The following is a 22364-nucleotide window of genomic DNA, read 5'->3' as shown; positions in this document are numbered from 1 at the left end:
CCTCCTGGGTTCAGGCAATTCTTCTGTCTCAGCCTCCTGAGTAGCTGGAACTGCAGGTGCACTCCACCATGCCAAGCTAATTTTTGTGTTTTTCAGTAGAAATGGGGTTTCACCATTTTGGCCAGACTGGTCTTGAACTTCTGACCTCATGATCCACCCGCCTTGGCCTCCTAAAGTGCTGGGATTACAAGCACGAGCCACCGTGCCCGGCCTGATGTCAAAATTCTTAAATGATTGTTTCTTACAAGCATCAGGATAATCCTATGAAATGTGACCTTCCAAAACAAACACACAAACAAATTGAATATTCTATACTTGGATGCTTCTAAAGTAGACAATACTTTCTACTCTGCTCTTCCATCCAGGTAGAGGTAAGAAGAATGTTATGAGCAGGACGGGGTTTCATTTAACATCTGAGGCTTAAGGCTTTTTTTTTTTTTAGGCCTTTTTTAGATCAATAGCTTCTCAAAAGAAAACTCAAAAGTCTATCTTAATTGATATTGTCTTTAAATTTTTTTGCATGTAATATTATCATTGAATTCCATATTTGATCATTTGCAAACTTTGTTGCTTTATTTTGATGATACATAAATTTATCCTTATTTATGGACTAAAATTTAAAATACTTTTCAGGTAACTTAAGTTTTGTCAAATTGCTAAAGAGTTATGTTACGGGGGAACTAACTTCTCCAAGATGGTAGAGAAACCATTTCCACTGCCTAGAATCCTCCAATAGCTTCCCAGAAATTATTTAGAATCAACTCAAATTCAGTGTCATAACTTGTAATTCTTCCCTGGCCTGAATGCATACTTCCTCCTCTGACCCCACCTCCTCCTGTTATATTGGGGTTCTGGGGTTCAGGGTGCCCTCAGCTTCCCTGAGAGGATGTTTTTTCAGGTTCTTGGTCTCCTGCCCTCTCAAGAATGAGAGAGGAGACCATGGTACAGTGTGCTCATAAAAGTAAATGCCAGACTCAAAAGTGTTTGTAGAAAGTGATTTATTTAGGGAGAGAAAAAGGAGAAGGGGAGAGAAACAGCTAACTCTCACACTGAGTGAGAGAAAGAAACGCTGCTCTCACACCGAGAAGGGTTCCCAGAGGGGAAAGCCGGAGAAGGAAAGCTCCTCTCACACTGAGTGAGAGACTCCAGAAACATGGAATCCAGGAGAGGAAAGCAGCTTCCACCCTGAGTGGAAGGGAACAGAGAGAGAGATGGAGTTTAGGAGGGGAAGACAGGCTTCCCCAAGAGAGTGTGGAAGGGGACTCAAAGGGAAAATCCAGGAGAGAGGAAAACAGCTTCCACGGGAGTGTTCGTGGAAGGGGATCCAAACATGGAGTCTGAAGGGGTGTGGAAGAAGGGGACTTTTTAACTTGAAAGGAACCCCCACCTTCTCTAAGACCCCGGGCCAATGAAAGGAGTTCCTTAGAACTTTACTGGAGTGATTGACTTTTGACTCTTTCCCATGCCAGTGAAAATTAAAACAGAAACCATTAAATCTCCTGGAAGGAGAGAGGTGGGAAGCGGGGCATGGCACTGGGAAGTTCTTGCCCTAACTACGCCCCCTTCTGGACCCGGAAGGAGAGCACATTCCCTCACTACCACTATGTCCCTTGTCATCTGGTCTAATAGAGTTCTTCCTTTTATTATAACCAATATTGGTTCCCTCTCAAACATGTGCACTTACTTCTTCCTTTCATGAATCTTTCCCCTTGAATCTTTAAATGGCTAGTTCTTTTTCCACATGTAAATTTGGCTTAAATACACCTTTTAAGAGGCCTTTGCTGAATATTGGTACTAGACTACTTTCCCGTGACCTCATTCTCCATCACATTATTCTTTTATTTATGTTATAAAGCTGATTACAACAACTAGTTTATTTCTTAGTTTACCTGTTGACTGGTTTCTTCTGATCAATGTAAACTTGAAGGAGTGAGCTAGTTTGTCTTTTGATTGCCTCATCTCCTGTTTTTGTGACAGACCTGCTGTGTCATAATCAGTTCTCAATCAACACTGCTTATTTTAATAAATGAGAAAGAAACCAAAGTGTACTGACTTATAGAAACAATTCTAGATATGAATCTCAGCGGTGCTTTACCAAGGTGGTGAGTGGCCATCCTTGGAAGGTCTTCTTCCTCTACCCCTCAGCAGCTTGGATAAGGAGGACAGAGAGTTTCCAAAGCTTCTTCACTCAGGGATAGTGGATTTTTTCCCATGGAAAATTTGAATCCTGGAAATATAACACTATCAGTTTTAGAAGGCTCAAAAATATAGCAAAATAGGGCGTTCTGTAAGATTTGCTTTTCACTCTGTCAAATCTCGACAGCTACCCTTGAAAACCTTGTGTACTTTTCACTTGGATCTCTTAAATGAAAATTATATAGATTTTGGTTGTCTACGTTATTTTAAAGTTTGTCTCAAAATCATCAAGCTCTGAAACCTAGAGTTACACAATGTGATTATATAAACCAGAAAATTATTAGAGTGAAATTGCCTTCCAAACTCAATATTATTGTCTTTTTTCCTGTTTTACAATATATTTGATGGAAAAAACTACTTCATGATTTAACCTCATATTTTATTCAAAGTACATGAGATAATTTGTGAAAAACATGATGAGAAAATGACAATGTGAATTGAGTTTATATTGTGTGTTAGGCACTTTTCTAAGCACATTAATCTTATTTATTCTCCAAACAAATTTCTGTGGCAGGGCAGCTATGATTCCATTTTACAAACAAGGAGACTGAGGAAAAGAACTTAGTGATAGTTAATGTGGAACAAGGATTTGAATCTAGGTAATATGATAGATGGCCTTTGTAGCATTTGGAGGGGAGAAAGAAGAATGTTTTCTACCCTCTCAGCAGAGGACCCAGGTGGACATTGCTCTATCTATTGTTTGTCTGAATCACAGTCTGAGCAGATTGGAAAGTATTTTGCCTTAGGGTTGTCCCCTGGAATCTTCCTTCCCCTCACCAAAAATTCTCCTACCCACACTGTCTTTGAACATGCTGTTCAATCATTCTATAAACATTTCTATTCCATGGCCTTAATTGCAAAAATATTTGCTCACTCTAGGCAATTTTACAAGGAATAAAAGTATACAACAGTATAAAAATCCCTGATGATCTCTATCGTTAATCATTCTTCCTTTTTTTCCAGTCTTTTATTATCTTCCTTTTATGACTTGACACTTTGTGTCAACATCTCCTTATGAGTTTTTCTAGGTTTTCCTAGAAGCAGATGTCAAGATGGGATGAGATATGCAAGAGATTTATATTAATGCCTGTGCCTTATAGAGACACCCATGCCAAGACAAAGGAGAGAGAGCTAGAGAGGGTGGGGAGAATCTTGAGATCATGATGCAGGTCTGATTCCAGTAAAGAAGAGCAGGAAGGAAAAAGTATTAGACAGGAAGAGTCTAATCCTGAAAGGCAGGTCCTGAATGTTTTCTGGTAGTGGCATATTAGCGACACAGCAGCTGGGACTGGCCATCAATTATGCTGTCACTTACTATCAAGGTCACCAAGACCTTCCCACTATGCAACACACATCTATTTCTCCATGCATGTTCCAGGAGCAGATCCTCCGTGGTTCTTGTAGGCCTCTTATCCCACAATCTTTTAGATTTTAGAGTAGTTTAAACTATACCCTATGTCCCTGTTATTGATCTAGAGGCAATAACTAGTAAACTTTTCCCTCCTCCACTGTTTATTCTGAATCCCCTGAACCCTCAGATATTGCCTCATCAGGCCTCAGTGGCTTATCAAATTGTGTGGCTCGAACCTTCATTTCTGAGGGGTCTGAGTTCTTGATAATTATGCCCTCCCTAGGCTGGAGTTGCTGCATATGTCTGATCACAGTTACAAAGGGGGAAGGGAATACCAAAGACACCCAGTGGGATCACCTGTGTTCCATGTGTATTCCTGTTTGTCCCCATTGTGTAGCAGCATCCCTGACTTCCTTCTGCTGAACACAATTAGCCTTCCCATAACAGTTACCTCTCTTCTTATTTGCTTGTTCTTGGGCACAAGAAATCCAAAGTACATTTAGAGCAGGCATAATTTGTAGTTCAATGAGACCTTTACTGTGTCTTTTGGCAGGACCTTTGTGGACCAGAACAGCAAACAATACAGATTTCAGAATGGACTTCAACAGGAATGAAAATTCTCCAAGGAGTCATCAGTAGTGATGGTAAGGGTCATTGTAAGATGGTCCAGTCATGTTTCTACTCCTTGGTTCCTAGACCCATGCAATCTTCCTGTTAATGCATCATATAGAATTTCCTGATTTCATCCACATACAACATCATGAAGGATGCCCCTCCATCTTTTTCAAATGTTACCTCCATGCAGAGCTTCAGTCATTCCATTGTTCTATGAAGCTAGTTATTTCTGGATGATGAGGGATGTATTATGTAGTCATAATACATCCTAGTCAATCCCATGGGCATGGTACTACACCCATATCTCCTTGCTGTGAAGTGGGTCTGCTGGTTGGATGCTGATATGGTTTGGCTGTGTCCCCACCCAAATACGTTAACATAATACATTAACATTTACATAATATATTTAGAATCATGTGGTTTCTAGTGATTAGAATTTAGTCATGCCTGGAAAGGAAGAGAAGACAGTGGCTAGTCAGCATTTTTCTTATAAACGATACATAAATGGTATATTTAGAATGACTAATATTAAGAATTTAAACATAGTGGTTTTTTTTTTTTTCTTGGAGGGCAAAATTTTATTTTCTAAAGACCATTTACTTCTGATATGTCAATGCTTGATTTCAGTGGCTATAGACTGTGTACTTCTGTGCCACGTAGGACAAGTAAAGTACATGTCAAACAATAAACTACGCTTAGCACAGAAATAATAGAAGATAAACTCACATACTGTGTTGTGAAGCATGCTGGGACACTCTCCACATAGAGAGCATTCTTTGCCACTGGTGGCTAATGTATTTTCACTATTAGCACCAGTAAGAGGGATACACCATGAAGATAATTTGGCTTTCAACTTCTGGACATTGATAAGTATTAGAGAAAAATCAAAAATTCAGCAAAACTGGGCCAGAGAATGTCATCTCTGAATTTCTATATGCTATGGGAGGGCCCCAGTGGAAGGTAACTGAATTATGGGGGCAGGTCTTTCCCATGCTATTCTCATGATAATGAATAAGTCTTATGAGATCTAATGGTTTTATGAAGAGGAGTTTCCCTGTACAATCTCCCTCTGTTTGCTTGCTGCCATCTAGGTAAGATGTGACTTGCTCCTCCTTGCCTTATGCCATGATTGTGAGGCCTCCCCAGCCATGTGGAAATGTAAGTCCATTATGTCTCTTTTTTTTGCTGTAAGTTGCCCAGTCTTGGTTGTGTCTTTATCAGTAGCATGAAAATTGACTAATACAGTAAGTTGGTACAAGTAGAGTAAGGTACTACTGTAAAGATAACCAAAAATGTTGAAGCAACTTTGGAACTGGGTAACAGGCAGAGGTTGGAGCAGTTTGGAGGGCTCAAGAGAGAGGAAGATGTGGGAAAGTTTGGAACTCTCTAGAGACATGTTGAATGGCTTTGACCAAAACATTGATAGTGATATGGACAATGAAATCCAAGCTGAGGTAGTCTCAGGTGAAGATGGTGAACTGGTTGGAAGCTGGATCAATGGTGACTCTTGTTATGTTTTGGCAAAGAGACTAGCGGCATTTTGCTCCTGCCCTAGAGATCTGGGGAATTTTGAACTTGAAAGAGATGATTTAGGGTATCTGGTGGAAGAAATTTCTAAGCAGCAAAACATTCAAGAGATGACTGGGGTGCTGTTAAAGACATTCAATTTTAAAAGGGAAATGGCATAAATGTTTGGAAAATTTGCAGCTTGACAATGTGATAGAAAAAAGAATCCCATTTTTTGAGGAGAAATTCTAGCCAGCTGCATAAATTTGCATAAGTAACAAGGAGCTGAATGTTAGGTCTCCAGGGCATGTCAGAGACGTTTATGGCCTTTCATCACAGGCCCAGAGGTTTAGGAGAAAAAAAAATGGTTTCATGGGCTGAGCCTAGGATCCCTCTCCTATGTAGTGTAGAGACTTGGTGATATGTATCCCGGTTGCTCTAGCCATGACTAAAAGGGGCCAAGATATAGCTCGGGCTGTTGCTTCAGAGGGTGGAAGCTCCAAGTCCTGGTAGCTTCCATGTGGTGTTCAATCGGCAAGTACATGGAAGTCAAGAATTGAGGTTTGGGAACCACCACCTAGATTTCAGAGGATGTATGGAAATGCCTGGATGCGCAGGCAGAAGTTTGCTGAGGTGGGGTTCCTATGGAGAGTTGTCTTCCACCATGATTGTGAGGCCCCCCCAGCCATGTGCTACTGTATGTCAATTAAACCTGGTTTTTGTTTTTGTTTTGTTTGTTTCTTTTTCTGTAAATTGCCAAGTCTCAGGTACATCTCTATCAGTAGAGTGAAAACTAATACAGATGTCATGTTACAGGGTTTGCATGTTTGTGGATCAGGCATTCTCTAAGCCTCAGGCTGCTCTCTTTCTCTCTGTGCATGCCATACACACAGAAAAAAGACATATGAGAACACAGTGAGAAGGTGAAATCTGCAAGTGAATGAGGGAGGCCAAACCAGAAACCAACCCTGCTGGCACCTTAATCTTGGGCTTTCAGGCTCCAGAACTGTGAGAAAATAAATTTCTGTTGTTTAAACCACCCAGTCAGTAGTATTTTGTTATGCAGCCCTAGCAGACTAACATAGTCTAATATAGACTAATATAGAAATTCAAAGACATAGCAGCTGGATGTGTGTGTCAATTATGCTCTCTCCAGCAGAGGCTCTGAGTGAGTGGCTGCCATACCTTATTATTTTATTAATCAACTGGCAGGCAATTTTTAAAAGGTTGGAATTGTTTTAAATGTAAGAATTTACTATAAAATTTTAATAAAATGCTTTCTCCATTCAAATTACTTTTTTTGTTTTTAATTTTTTAAATTGCAATAAGATTCATATAACATAAAATTCAACACATTAACCATTTTAGGTGTATTCACAATATTTTGCAAACACCATCACTAAGTAATTCCAGAAAAGTATAAATGCTCCCCAAGAATCCCTACTCTTAGAGAGAAACTGAATATTTCAGTTAAGAGTGCTAGGGAAGAAATTACTAATACAATATCTCAGCCTTTAGAGCTTTCAGCAATCTGTGAATAACTCAATTGACATGGTATTTTGCAAGAAGGTATATTTTGCCTTCAGTTTCAAAAGGCATGTTATTGAAATTGCTAAAAGTAGAAAGTAGAATTGTCTTAAATATCTTTTATAGTCCATTCTTTAAATCTTTACCATGAATTAAAGTGAATCTGATATTTTTAAAATCTCAAAATAAATCCATAAAAATCATTTTCTACCTGTTTGGAGTTGGCATCTCTGAACCACTACACACACTTATAAATAATGCAGCATATTTTTATCGTGCATCTGCTACGTACTTACCCAACTAGGTGGTCAGGATAAAACAATGAAAAAGACAGGTGCTCATTCATGCTCATCCTACTCTTAGGAAATTATAGAGTAATGTGTTCCTTATCAGAGCTTCACTTAAGATGTTAAGATCAAAGAGATTTTACATCTTGTGATGCAGCTTTGGAGGCCTGCGTATCTCTTTTACCTCCATTACCATCTGTATGGTCAAGTAGCGCATAATGAGAGGAAACACTGGGCAGACTGTCATTTTATTCAGTTGATACACACTGTGAAGATAAATGTGTCTAATAAAGTAAGCAAAAATGAGCATTGTTATACAGTGCATAGCCAGCTGGAAGTAAAACATAAATGCAAACAAAGGAAACCCATCCACATCAAATTTATGAGCTACAGAAATGGGACCTGAGTATGTTTTAAAAATTGTTTTATATGTATTACTATTTTCTTAAATTATATGTATAGACCAAAGGTGTCTGATCTTTGGCTTCCCTAGACCACATTAGAGGAAGAAGAATTGTCTTGAGCCACACATAAAACACACTAACACTAACGATAGCTGATGAGCTTTAAAAAATCGCAAAAAAAAAAAAAACCAAAAAAAACCTCATAATGTTATAAGAAAGTTAATGAGTTTGTGTTGGGTCACATTCAGAGCTGTTCTAGGCCACATGCAGCCCATGGGCCAAGGGTTGGACGAGCTTCCTATAAACCATTTCTATAATGTGCTTAATAAAATAACAATTTCCAGCAATGAAATTATTTTCTTCATTATTTACCAAAGATATTTTAATCTTTATAGTATTTAAGGTGTCTACTATTTTTGCAGTAACCAAAATCCTTCTGTGGAAAAGTGGTCAACAATGTGTGTGTGTGTGTGTGTGTGTGTGTGTGTGTGTGTGTGTGTGTGTTTGTATGTATGCCTGTCTACAGGTCTATATGTGCACTATTGGGTATAATCATCATATTTCACTCTATCTAATCTAGTTCTTTATTTACACTATACATATCCTGGAGTTTATGCTAAATTACTCTTCTATATTAAATTAAAAATCCTCATGAGGAAATGTCTCTTGATTCCTTTGGAGGTTAAATTTAATATAGTCACAGTAAACTTTATTCTCAAGACTTTTAGCTATATCTAATAAATACATCCAAGTAAGAAACTGCATTATTTTTATATCATCAAACTCAAGGACAGTATCGCTGGGGCAACTTTATAGCACTTTATAAAATTAAATACATAGAACTCTTTTGTTGCAGTTGCCTGGGAACACATTGTATTTGAAAATGTTTCCAAGAATCACAGTAAGGTTGAAGGAGTAGATTTGAGCCAAGCAGAAAATTTTACTTTATAAATACAGTTTACACTGAACTCCTTTCAAAAAATACAACTGGAGATGTGGTGGTAAGTTTGTTTCTGTGTTAGACAGAAAATGTCTACCTCTTATTAGTTATATTTGTTAAAATATTAAGAATTGTCACATCTTCTCTCACATGATTTGGTTGCTAGACTGCATAGTTAATGATGTGTAATTTATGAAGATGTAACTATTCCCTTAGTAACCCAAGGAAACATTTTAGTTACCTTATTCCTCCGAATAATTTAGCTTCAATTTTAAATGTGTTTCCAGTTTATGAATCACAAAAGGTTTATGTATATAATAATCTTTGTGATATCATTTTGCTTTCTGAGTAAGGTAATATTTGGGTCTGGGAACAGCAAAAGCAAACTAATACCCAGTGTTAGGGAAGGCATGAAGAAGGCAAGTTGTGCTATTCTAAAGTGGGCTGCTTTGGCCTTTTGAAAAGTATAAATGTGTTCTGTTCTTTCTTGATTATTACCTTTTGCCATGTGTCTAAGCTTACTATTTTATTGTAAGTCACTAACCACCACTTCAATTGGTTTATATTTTATATGAAGTACCCTATTAACTAGTACTCAGATTATAGGTATAAAAATCAATCTGAATATGATAATAATCATGTAATTAGAATTCAGATTGGCTTTATTTGAACAGTCAGTGATCCATATCTCAAAGATGCAGGAAGCACAAGTCATTCCTGCAGCAAACATATTATTGCCTGTGTTTTATATCTCGATAGTATGGACAACTTATATTTGTCAAACATATTTATCTAAAATGGCAGTTAAACAAATTATGTGGATAAAATAACCCAAAAGATCAACCTTATTAATATTACAGGTTGAACCTTCCTAATCTGAAAATTCAAAATCTGAAATGCTCCAACATCCAAAACTTTTTGAGTGCTGACATGATGCCGTAAGTGAAAAATTCCATGCAGACCTCACATCATGGCCATGGTCAAAATTTTGCTTCATGCATAAAATTATTTAAAATATCACATAAAATTACTTCTGGCTGTGTGTATGAGGTATATATGAAACATTAATAAATGTTATATGTTTAGATGTGGGTACCATCTCTAAACTATCTCATTATGTATATGCAAATATTTCAAATTTGCCAAAAAAATCTAAAATCTAAACACTTCTGGTCCCAAACATTTCAGATAAGACATATTTAACCTTTTTATCAATATGCTAGATACTTTCTGGGTAGACTCTCTTGCTCCTTTGAAGTCGCTTGAGATAGGCTCAAATATCCAATGCCATGATCTGTGGAAACATAAGCCCTTTTTCCAAATATTGCATGAATTTATTGGGGCTTCTGTGGTTATGGTTTCTCTACCCTTAGGCTCACGTTTTTGTACATGTTGTGTTTCACCCCAACCAACTTATCCCTATTCACAAGACTTAGGGGGAAATATCCTACAAGAAAACACTCACAACTAAAGTAGTTCTATCGAAGATTGATTGGGGAGGATATTATAATGAGGTGCTGGAGTTGGGGGAGTTAAAGCTGTACATTGAAGTATTAGAAATAACTAGACAGGAGACAGTTGCTATTGGATGCTTCTTAATAACATCCTGGTACACACTGTCTGTCTGGTTCTTCTGACTTTCTTGCTATTCAGTCTTTGTTTCTGTACATTTCTCTCTCAAGAGCAGAACAAATTCCTGTCCGTATCTCTTAGAGAAAAATTTAATCACGATTGTTTGTTTCTTGTTTTTTCCTGGTCCTAATGTCTATAGTACTCAACCTCTCCAGAAAGTAGCTTAGCACAGTAATTACCCCAATGACTGTTTTCTTAGGTGAGTTCTTATTCTGTCTTATCTATATGACTTTTGTGAAGGAAATGTTCTAATGTGAATGAAGCAGAATAGTTTACTTGCAATAGCTGAGGTTTACATTCCCAAGTTAGGACTGCAGGTAATGTCCTGAGGCTGGTGCATCTACTCAGCTTCTCACAGTGATGGCCACATCATTTGACATATTCACTCTATGATACAGCTACCTCTGCAAACATAGAGCAGCATTTTCATAGGCAAGGGCCTTTTTCTCTGGTTTCAAAGGAACAGATTTACTACTTACAACTTTATATGAAAAGTGGGTCTTCCTTTAGTTTAAGAAGTGACAAAGGCACTGAAAAAGGAAAGAAGTGACAAGTATGTTCTGGTCTTTGCAGTATTCGCAAAACCCAACATTTATTATATAATTACTGAATTTTTAATGCTGTACCTTCATAATAAAATTACATTTATTATGCAGTAATTAATAAATTGAAAGACATGTTATCAAGTCAGTGGATAGCTTCTTGTTATACTTTTCCAGAAGTATTATCTGTAAAATACCTTATCTCCAGGATAGGGTCATTAATCCAGAATATCTGAATTGTTGTCTTAGAAGTGCTTCACCAGTTACAACAAAGAAACCAAAAGTAATTAGAAACATTTTATATTTTGGCAGGTGAACAGGGCCAAATGGAACTGAAAAATTAAAATTAACCCAGTGGTGGTTGGGATTTTGCTTTCTATTTTATCCTCAGTCCATCCTTTCTCTGAATATACCAGCTCACACACATATAACCATTTTTGAAAGGTAATATAGAAAATATTTATTTTTGCAAATAATGTGAGTTGACTCCATAAAATGCCAGACATTACCATAGGCCTTACATGCTTATACTTTAGACATGTCTCCATATCAAGGAATTGTTTCACACTGTTGCTTAGCAACAATCTGGTCATTTAATTCAAAAGCTATTTCTAAACTACAAAGCCTTTTGTGAAAAAGAAATCAAATAATCTGATTTTCGTGTGTGTAAAGAAAAAAATGCAGAGCAGGGCTTCTGTTTTGCATAAAGGGAGTATAGTATTAAAATCTGGAAAATAGCACTCTGAATGATTTGTTATGATTTTTATTTTACGTAATTTTATTTAAGATATTAAAAATAATGAAGTCCAGTATCCTTTACTCTGCTTATTCAGTTGCTGGTTAATGTGACATCCAATTTACATCCAAAGTTAAATGTGTCTGGGAGATAATCTTTTAAGGAAATCTAGTTGAAATTGTGGGTTTTGTTTGTTTTATTTTACCTGAAGAAGAAATGATTAAGCAGGTACTTAATATTTAAAACACATAAACATGTATTGTAGCCACATTTCTTATGCATCTATTATAGAAACTTGCTACATTCTACCTGGTATTAGAGTTTTCTGCATATTTTATCTCCCACAGTATTTACTGTACTCTTAATAATCAGCTATCCTTTTTTATTTCAGTTTTCTATAATCTATTATTGTCTTGATAAAACAGGTACTTCACAAATATATATCAGGCTTAATATATTAATAATAGCTCTAACAATAACAATGGCATTTTTGAGCAGTTATCTACGTGCCATGCATTTTACTAATATTCTAGTTTAATGGTAGGAACAATTATGGTTTTTTTTTTTTTTTTTTTTTTTTTGTCAAGGACAGAGTAGAAGGAAATCTTAAATTATAGCTACTGTAAAGATTGGGAAACATTAAAATAGGTGACCAAGAACTTGCATTCTTCTACATTGTGATAATAAGGTACAATTAAATGCTTATATTTTTGGATATTAATGGATTTAACACTTGTTTTTCACAAACTTAGGTCTCAGGCCACATCAAGAATAATTGTTTGTATCATAGTGCAGTGGATATTTGTTTATTTGACCTGTACAGCATCAATTCTATCTTCTGGTAACAACACTGTTTTTGGTGTTTTCTTTTTAACCTAAGAAGTCTCCTCTCCATTCTCATTTTGTGTGGTTTCAGTGTGACCACCCCAGCCCGCAACTCAGGAAACAGGAACATAAGCCCGGCCTTGCCTGTGACAGTGGCCTTCCCTTTGGCTATGGTGATCAAATTAGCACTGTATAGTGCATGCCCCCACAAAGGAAACAATTGGTAGCACTATTGTAACTGGGGTCAAAAGGTGTGATCTTTTTCTTGGGATTGCTGAGCTGGTTGAACTAAAGTCTAGAGCTACTTTTGGTTACTATTTCTTCAGCAATGTATTTCTGAAAATGAATCTAGGGCAGAAGAAACATTGCCAAGGCAAACATCACAGAATAATTATTGCAGTTGTGAAAAGAAAATAAAAACATGGGAAACAATTCACTATGCCTAAAGGAAAAAATTAAGCTAAAAACTGACTCACACATGAAACTGCTTTCCTTTTTTTCCTAAGCAGACACCTACAGGTAAAAGGTGAATCTCTCCATAAGTAACCATTCTATGTTCACCTTATCTTGTGTAAAGTGCCAATTTACTGAGTAGGAGAGGAATAGATAGTTGACTGTTCCCCTATCTGCTCCCTTTCTGTTGCACTTGTGGATTACCATACACTCCTTCCCCTCCAGCTTACTTTTCCCCCTTTAAATATGGAAGTTCTCAAATTCATTTTTGGAGGAAGTCACAGACCACAGACTGTTTCTGTGATTCTGTGTTCCTTTCTTCCAGGCATGTCCTTAATGATGGCAAAATAAACTTCAAAATTGATTGAGTCCTGTCTCAGATACTTTTTGGTTTACACCGTCAGTATTCTTAGGCGGGTGTTGAACAATGAGAACACATGGACACAGGGAGGGGAGCACTGCACACTGGGGTCAGTTGGGGGGAAATAGGGGAGGGATGGTGGGGGGTGGGGAGCTGGGGAGAGATAGCAAGGGGAGAGATGCCAGATGTAGGTGATGGTGAGGAAGGGAGCAAATCACACTTCCACATGTGTACCTATGCAACAATCTTGCATGTTCTTCACATGTACCCCAAAACCTAAAATGCAATAAAAGAAATAAATGGGAAAAAAATCACTGAGTGAAAATTTGAGGAGAAAAATGATTATTAACAAGTGTCTCCCTCCAGTTATTTATCAATTGCAAAGGGGAAAATGTTAATTTTACAATGGAAAAGCCTGATAGAGAAACCTTAACCAAGTAATCAAGGTTAACATCAATAGAAATAATATATATAAGCACGTTTCCCCAATAATACTTACTTAGAGGTGAAAAATTACTACTTCTGATATTCTTGCAAAAAGTGCAAAACCTCAATCTAATTATAAAGAAATATCAGACAAACTCAAACTGAGGCACATTTACAGAATAACAGACCAGTACTCATAAAAAGTATTAAGGTAGTGAAAGGTGAGAAAAGACTGTGGAATTGTCACAAATAGAGATGAAGAAGACACAACCATTAAATGCAATGTGGCAGCCTGAATTGGATCTTAGAAAAGAAAAAAAGACTTTCAGGGAAAACAGTGTTGATGAAATTCAAATAAGGTCTGTAGTTTAATAGTAGTATTGTACCAATGTTAATTTCCTGGTTTTAGAAATTATAGCTACATAAGTTTTTAACAGTAGAGAAAACTGAGGAAAGGCTATATGTGAACTCTTCATAATGTATTCCTGATATGGTTTGGTTGTGTCCCCACCCAAATCTCAGCTTGAATTGTAATAATCCCATGTGTCAACGGTGGGGCCAATTGGAGATAATTGAATCATGGGGGCAATTTCCCCCATACTCTTCTCCTGGCAGTGAATAAATCTCATGAGATCTGATGGTTTTATAAATGGGAGTTCCCTTGCACATGCTCTTTTGCCTGCTGCCATGTAAGACATGACTTTGATCCTCCTTGGTCTTCTACCATGATTATGAGGCCTCCCCAGCCATGTGGAACTGTGAATCCATTAAACCTCTTTTTCTTTATAAATTACCCAGTCTCAGGTATGTTTTCATTAGCAGTGTGAGAACAGACTAATGCCATTCCCAAATTTTGTAACTCTAAATGTATTTTAAAATAAAAAGTTAAAGAAACTGAGTCAAGAGATTAACAAAAATAGACTCCTGGTACTTCTGTATACCTCTGTCCAGCCATATTTGAACAGAAACCTACCACTGTACTTTACAGGTACATGGGTCAAATAATTATTTAATCATTTTAGTTGGGTTTCTTCTCACTTCTACACAAAAGAGATATGACTAATATATATTTCTTTTTCTTTTCTGGCGAATTTACTGTGGCCTGTGTAGAAAATACCTCATTACCAATGAGGTGCTTCACATGAGGGAATTTTCCAGATAACTTCTATACTCAAGGCAATAATTTTTTTCAATTTAATAATTTTGCATGGAGGCTTTTCTGTAATGTACTTTTCACTTTCCTGGCTTTGGTGTGGAGTACACAGAAGATGATTTTTTATTCGTTCAATGACTTTGAGTCATCATTCTGAACATAAATCATCTTGTAAATAGCATGTGATAGCATCACGATCAATTGAGGTGTGGAAATGTATTTTCTATTCTGCATTAATTGTCCTCTGCTAAGATTTTTTGTCTATATTTATAATTTTATGAATTTTTCTCAGCTTATATGGTTTTATACACATTTTTCTGCTCTTAAACTATATTTAGCAGTTTTTTTCCCTTGTAGAACTTGCTATGTATCTGCCTTAGAGAACACAATCTTAATGAAATCACATCTAAAATAATAGTCATGCTCTGAATGAGGATCTCTCATATAATCAAAATTCCTGTATTTTATGCTATTGATTTTGGCCAAAGAGATTGGTTGGTTTTGTTTTCTTCATACTAATAAGTATGGACTATGATCTAGAAGGGTGAATTTAATGAATGTGTGAGCTTGGAATATGAGAGTCTGGCTCTATCAGAAATTAAAGTTTGCAGCTTACATTTTTATTAATAATTTTAGCATTTGTTTTCTCAGTAAGTCATCAGTATCCTGTTCACTATGATATCTTTTCCAAAATGACCTATGAAAAATGAACATCACATATGACAAGAACTAAAGGTAATTCCCTTGGGCAGATTAAATGTTTCTCCATGTGCCAGGCCTGTGATTACTTTGATTACTCCTTCCTGCTTACAGAACTATTCATGGCATGTCTCTTATGACAGGTCTTTTGTCCTTGCTGATGTGAATTTCGAGGCTTTTCTTTTTCTTTCTTTCTTTTTTTATATATCTTTGTCAATTTCCCATATCCACCTTAAATGCGTATCCTTTTTTATCTCAGTCTCCTTCAAAATCTGTCCCTTGCACATGTACTGAGCTTGTAATTAATCTAAGCTGGTTGCACTTTTCTTCACTGCCCATATGCATCTATTATTATCCATTCTTTTTTTTTTTCCTCCCTTCAAGTCAGCACCAGCTATACTGTGCTGTCATTTCCTTGGCTTGGAATCGATTCTCTTTTCCTGCCAAGTGCCATAGATCCTATAAAGTGCTTCTGTTGCAGTAGTAATTTTGTTACCTAATATAAATGAACAGCAAAGCTCAGAGCTGTTACTATAAATAGCATGAAGCTTCTCAAAAGTCTCCCACTGATTGTTCACCAGGCTGATTTAATCTCTACTAATAGTCTTAATTCATAAACTGACATTTTAGCAATCCACTGTGGATATTTTTCCCACCACAGTGGAAATTAATTTTTCTTATTGTATGTAAAGAAATGGCTCTTCACTGTTCATTTTAGAACATTTATAAGTAAATATGTTTAATCTCAAAGAGAAGAAAAAAGAAATTAAATAGAAAGTCCAGGATTTCCCATTATTTCTTATTCTTGTGAACTATTTTTCCCTCAACCTTTTGAACAGAATATAATTTGGAGGGCCTCCTTTGGTACATTTTGTCAATTAGGATCATCAGTTGGTAAGCAAATATATTGACCATTGACTATACTTAGGGTGTGGTGTTTAGTAAAAGGGAAATCATGCACTGATAGAATGGAGACAAAAGGAGCCAGAGAGGTAAGTCTTAGTTCCAACTATGCCAATGTGTTTCTGGGTGCTCTTGTGAGTTTACTGTGGCCTGTCAAGAAAATCTTATCTTCTGAACATAGCTATATATGATGACGTGAGCTCAAATTGCTTTCATCTCTAATAGTTTATGAGTCTAGAATACTGTGTTCCTTTGGAAATTCACAATTTGAGGTGGAGAATGATGAGTGCCATTATCTGCAATTCCTATGAGAATTTGAAGTAAAAGAACCATGTCTTATCCCATATATGGTCCGAACTTCAAGCATAGTGTGAGACAGAGGTTCCAGTTTTTCCCTCTAACACACAAATGATAGATGGCATTCACATTCCAGACATATGCTCATAAGTCTACATGATATTATGAGCTGTTCCATGTTGGTAACTTTCACCTTCTTTCTGTCACATTAAAATCTAATAATAGTATTGAGGCTGATTTTAAAAATGTATTAAAACATATTTTCAGGTATTATTGAAATACAATCAACTGCATATATTTAAAGGGTAAAATATAATAAGTGTTGACATATGTAAGCCAAAGAATTATGACCACCATCAAGATAATGAATATCTATCAACTCTAATTATTTCTCTGTATTTCTTTATATTCTGTTTCATTTGCTCCTTCATCATCTTTCTTCATCAATAAGCGTGTACTGATCTTATTTCTCCCATTACAGATTATTTTGTATATCTCACAGGTTTAAACAAATTGAATCAATAAATGGGAAGATATTAACACTATGGCAGGTGGTGGTCTGGCTTTTTGAACTGCATAACTGTTTTTACATTCATCCACCTTTTGTGAGCTTATAACTTTTTAAGAAAATACACTTTCTTTTGTAGAGTGGTTTCAGGTTCACAGCAGTGTTAAGCTGAAGCTGAAGGTACCAAAGTTTTCCATATCCCTATCTGCCCCACACATACATAGCCTCACCTATTATTAAGATCACACATCAGAGTGATACACATAGTACAACTGGTGAACCTACATTGACATATCATTATTACCCAGGGTGCATAGTATACTCTAGGGTTCACTCTTGGTGTTATATATTTTATGGATATGGACCAATTTATGTTGACATATATTCATCATTATGATACGGGGTAGTTTCACTGCCCTAAAAACCCTCTCTGCTCTATGTATCCCTCCATTCCCACTAACTACTGGCAACCAATATTCTTTTGATTGTCTCCATAGATTTACTTCTACAGAATATTATCTAGGCAGAATAGACAATATGCAGTATTTTCATATTGGCTTCTTTCACTTAGTAATAGACACTTAAATTTATGCCATGTCTTTTTATGGCTTGGTATTTTATTTCTTTTTAGCCCTAAATAATATACCATTGTCTAGATGTAACATTTTGTTTATCCATTTACCTACTGAAGGACATTTTATTTGCTTCCAGGTTTTGGCAACTATGAATAAAGCAGGTATAAATAGTTGTGTGTTGATTTTTGTGTGAATAAGTTTCAACTTTTTTTGGTAAATACCAGAGTGATTGCTGGATAATTTGGTAAAATAATATTTAACATTGTAGAGAAACAACAAATCATCTTCCAAAGTGGATTTGGAAACATTTTGCTTTCCTACCAGAAATAAATGAGAGTTAGTTCGCTCCACATCCTCACCAGCATTGGTGTTGTCAGTGTTCTGGTAATTTTGTCATTTTGATATTTGTATGGTGCTTTTTATTTGCATTTTCCTGATGACTAGTGATGTTGGGCATTTTTTCATACACCTGTTGGCCAATCATATATCTTCTTTTGAGAAATGTCTATTCAGATGTGTTACCCATTTAAAAAAATATCAAGTTTAATTTGTTTTATTGCTATTGTTTGAGTTTTTTATATATTTTGGAAATCAACTCCTTATCCGATGTATGGTCTGCATATATTTTCTCCCACTCTTTTCACTCTATTAATTGTTTTCTTTGTGGTGCAGAAGCTTTGTAGTTTGATATAATGCCATTTGTCTGTTTTTGTTTTGTTACCTATTCTCTTGACGTCATAGCCAAAAAAAATATTATTGCCCAGATCAAAGTCAAGAAGCTTTCCTCTTTTTTTTTTCTATCATTTTTACAATTTCAGGTCTTAATGTTTAAGTCTTTAATACATTTTAAGTTAATTTTTGTAGGTAGAGTGAGATAAGGTTTCAATTCTATTCTTATTTATGTGGATGTATTAGTCCATTCTTATACTGCTATAAAAAACTGCCTGATACTGGGTAATTTATAAAGGAAAGAGTTTAATTGACTCAAAGTTCAGCATGCCTGGGGAGGCCTCAGGACACTTACAATTATGGCGGAAGGCAAAGGGGAAGCAAGGCACCCTCTTCACAAGGTGGCAGAAGGAGAATGAATGAAGGAAGATCTACCAAACACACAAAACCATCAGATCTCATGCGAACTTACTCACTATTATGAGAACACAAGGGGGAAACCACACCCATGATCCAATTGCCTCCATCTAATCTCTCCCTTGACATGTGGGGATTGTGGGGATTATAATTCAATGTGAGATTTGGGTTGAGACACAAAGCCTAACCATATCCGTGGATACCCAGTTTTGCCAGATCAATTTCTTGAAGGTATTATCCTTTCCCCATTGCATGTTCTTTGTCGGCTGTAAATACTTTTTATGAAATGAATTTTATATAACAATTACTATGTTCCTTGCCTTCATTTTTATTACTCGCAAAGTGTAGATACTGGTTTCCAAGACAGGATGGTTTATTCCAAAATAAAATTCACCCCAGATTGTGAAAGATAGAGAAATGAAAAGTCAGAACATATAGATTCTTTGCCCATTCAAAGAAGTAAAATTCCTGATCATAATGTTGAGAAGAATGGATTTGGAAAATCAAACTAAATTCCTTTATGGTTAATTTATATCTTTCTATTTATTTCCATGTTTGGTGTTAGACTCTTCAGTATGCTCCAATTAAATAGAATTTTAAATGAAAATATTCTTTAACATGTAATATAATATGTGATATAATTTGGATGTTAGTCCCCAACCAAATCTCATGTTTAAATATAATCTCCACTTTTGGAGGTGGGGCTTGGTGAAAGGTGTTTGGATCTTGGGGGGCAGGTCCCTTAGGAATGGCTTGGACCATGTTCTTGTTGATAAGTGAACTCTCATTCTGAGTTCACATGAGATCTAGTGGTTTAAATTTGTGTGGCATCTCCCACCCCACTGTCTCTCTCTTTCTCCTGCTTTTGCCATATGATGTTCCTGCTCCCCTTTTGCCTTTTGCCATGATTAGAAGCTTCCAGAAGCTTCCCCAAAGGAGATGCTGCTATGCTTTTTGTATAGCCTGCAGAACTGTCAGTGAATTAAGTTTCTTTTCTTATAAATCACCTAGTCGCAGGTAGTTCCTTATAGAAATGCAAGAATTGCCTAATATAATATGTAGGCCTTGAATATGTAGTATAACACCTGCAAATTATATAATAGAAGTTAATTTAATCTAAGTGCTTTCTAATACCTATACCAAGCCTGATCATTAAGGAAATAGTAAATTGGATGTAGTGTGACAAAGAAACAAGCAATTTTTTGATATATTGAGAAGAGGTGAAGACAAACACAATAGGTTACTAAGTGTAGAAAGATACGGCACAGAACTTATGACAAATACTAGAAGCCCAACAATATCTCATAATTATCTAATTCTTTAATATTTGAGTTTCCAAGTTCTAGTTAGGCATATGATTGTCGTATACAGGCTACATTCCCAGCTTTCTCTGCAGTTGATGTAGCCGTGTGACTAAGTGCTGGCCAATAATCAGTTTGGGTGCTATAACAAATGAGCATAGCCTGGAAGCCTTAAACAACAGAAAAGTATTTCTCATAGTTCTAGGGTCTGGGAGTTCAAGATCAAGGCACCCACATATCCAGTGTTTGATGAGATCAACTGTGAAAACCACAGAGAGTTTGTTTTGCAGGTGGCAATCTTCTCTTGTAGCCTCATATGGTGAAGAGGAGAAAAAAGCAAGTCCTGTGTCTCTGCTTATAAAGGCACTAACCCTATATGAGGACTCCACCTTCATGATATAATTACCTCTCAAGGACTTTACCTGTAGATATTGTCATATTAGAATTTCAACATAGAAATGTGATGTCCATAGTAGCTAGTAACTGGCAGAGCTTGGATGTAATCATACAAAATATGAATACTTAACTTGGGAGGTGAGGCAAGAGGATTGCCTGAACACAGGAATTTGAGGCTGCAGTGAGCTGTAATCTTGTCACTGCATTCCAGCCTAGATGATAGAGTGAGATGCAGTCTCAAAAAACAAAAAAAAATATATGTTTACAATAGCAAAGACTTGAAACCAATCCAAATGTCTATCAACGATAGATTGGATAAACAAAATATGGCACATATATACCATGGAATATTACACAGCCATAAAAAATGATGAGTTCATGTCCTTTGTAGGGACATGGATGAATCTGGAAACCATCATTCTCAGCAAACTGACACAAAAACAGAAAACCAAACACTGCATGTTCTCACTCATAGGTGGATGTTGAACAATGAGAACATGGACACAGGGAGGGGAGCATAACATACTGCGGTCAGTTGGTGGGGGGCTAGGGGAGGGACAGTGGGAAGTGGGAGGGTGGGGAGGGATAATGTGGGGAGAAATACCAGATATTGGTGATGGGGGATGAAGGCAGCAAACCACATTGCTATGTATGTACCTATGCAACCATCCTGCATGATCTACACATGTACCCCAGAACCTAAAGTACAATTAAATTTATATATATTATATATATTTATATGTATAATATATATATAATATATTTATATATATTATATATATATGAATGCCTAAACTTATTATTTATATATATTATATATAATATATATGAATATATATATTGAATATATATATTCATATATTATATATATATATATATGTATATGCCTAAATTTACTATTGCTGAGCCCAACTTCACCTTGAATTAATTTATCATGCATTTGTTTATCTGATTTATTCTAGGTACCTACTTAAGTTACAAATTCGTGAATGAAAATGTTTATAGCTCTTGTATAATGAGCAAGTGAAGAATGCTTGGAAATAGCAGGTTATTCAGTTTTGTTCCAGCTATGAATGTAAAATCTCTGGATTTTTGTTTTATGTGTGATTAAAACACATTGCAGGACTTGAGCAGAGAAGTGTCATGATGTGACTCATGTCTTTAAAAGATGACTCAGAATGAGATTTAAAATAAATTATAGAGGGTAGCATGAGTGGAAACATGAGAAACCATTAGAAGATGATTATAGTAATGCTGTCTAGAGATCATGTTGGCTGCAGTTGGGTGCTAAACATGGAGGTGGTCAGTAATAAGATTTGTGATATATTTTACATAGAGTTTGATAAAACTTGCTAATTGATTGGGATCTAGAATAAATTAGATACTTAACGAATGTATAATAAATTAATTCAAGGTGAAGTTGGGCTTAGGAATAGTAAGTTTGGCATTCATACACATATATATATTATTGTACTTTAGTTCTGGGGTACATGTGCAGATCATGCAGGATGGTTGCATAGGTACACACATAGCAATGTGGTTTGCTGCCTTCATCCCCCATCACCAATATCTGGTATTTCTCCCCACATTATCCCTCCCCACCCTCCCACTTCCCACTGTCCCTCCCCTAGTCCCCACCAACTGA

This window comes from Cebus imitator, unplaced genomic scaffold (genome assembly GCF_001604975.1).
Source record: "Cebus imitator isolate Cc_AM_T3 unplaced genomic scaffold, Cebus_imitator-1.0 Scaffold156, whole genome shotgun sequence".
Taxonomy (NCBI): domain Eukaryota; kingdom Metazoa; phylum Chordata; class Mammalia; order Primates; family Cebidae; genus Cebus; species Cebus imitator.
This window is presented reverse-complemented; position numbering follows the sequence as displayed.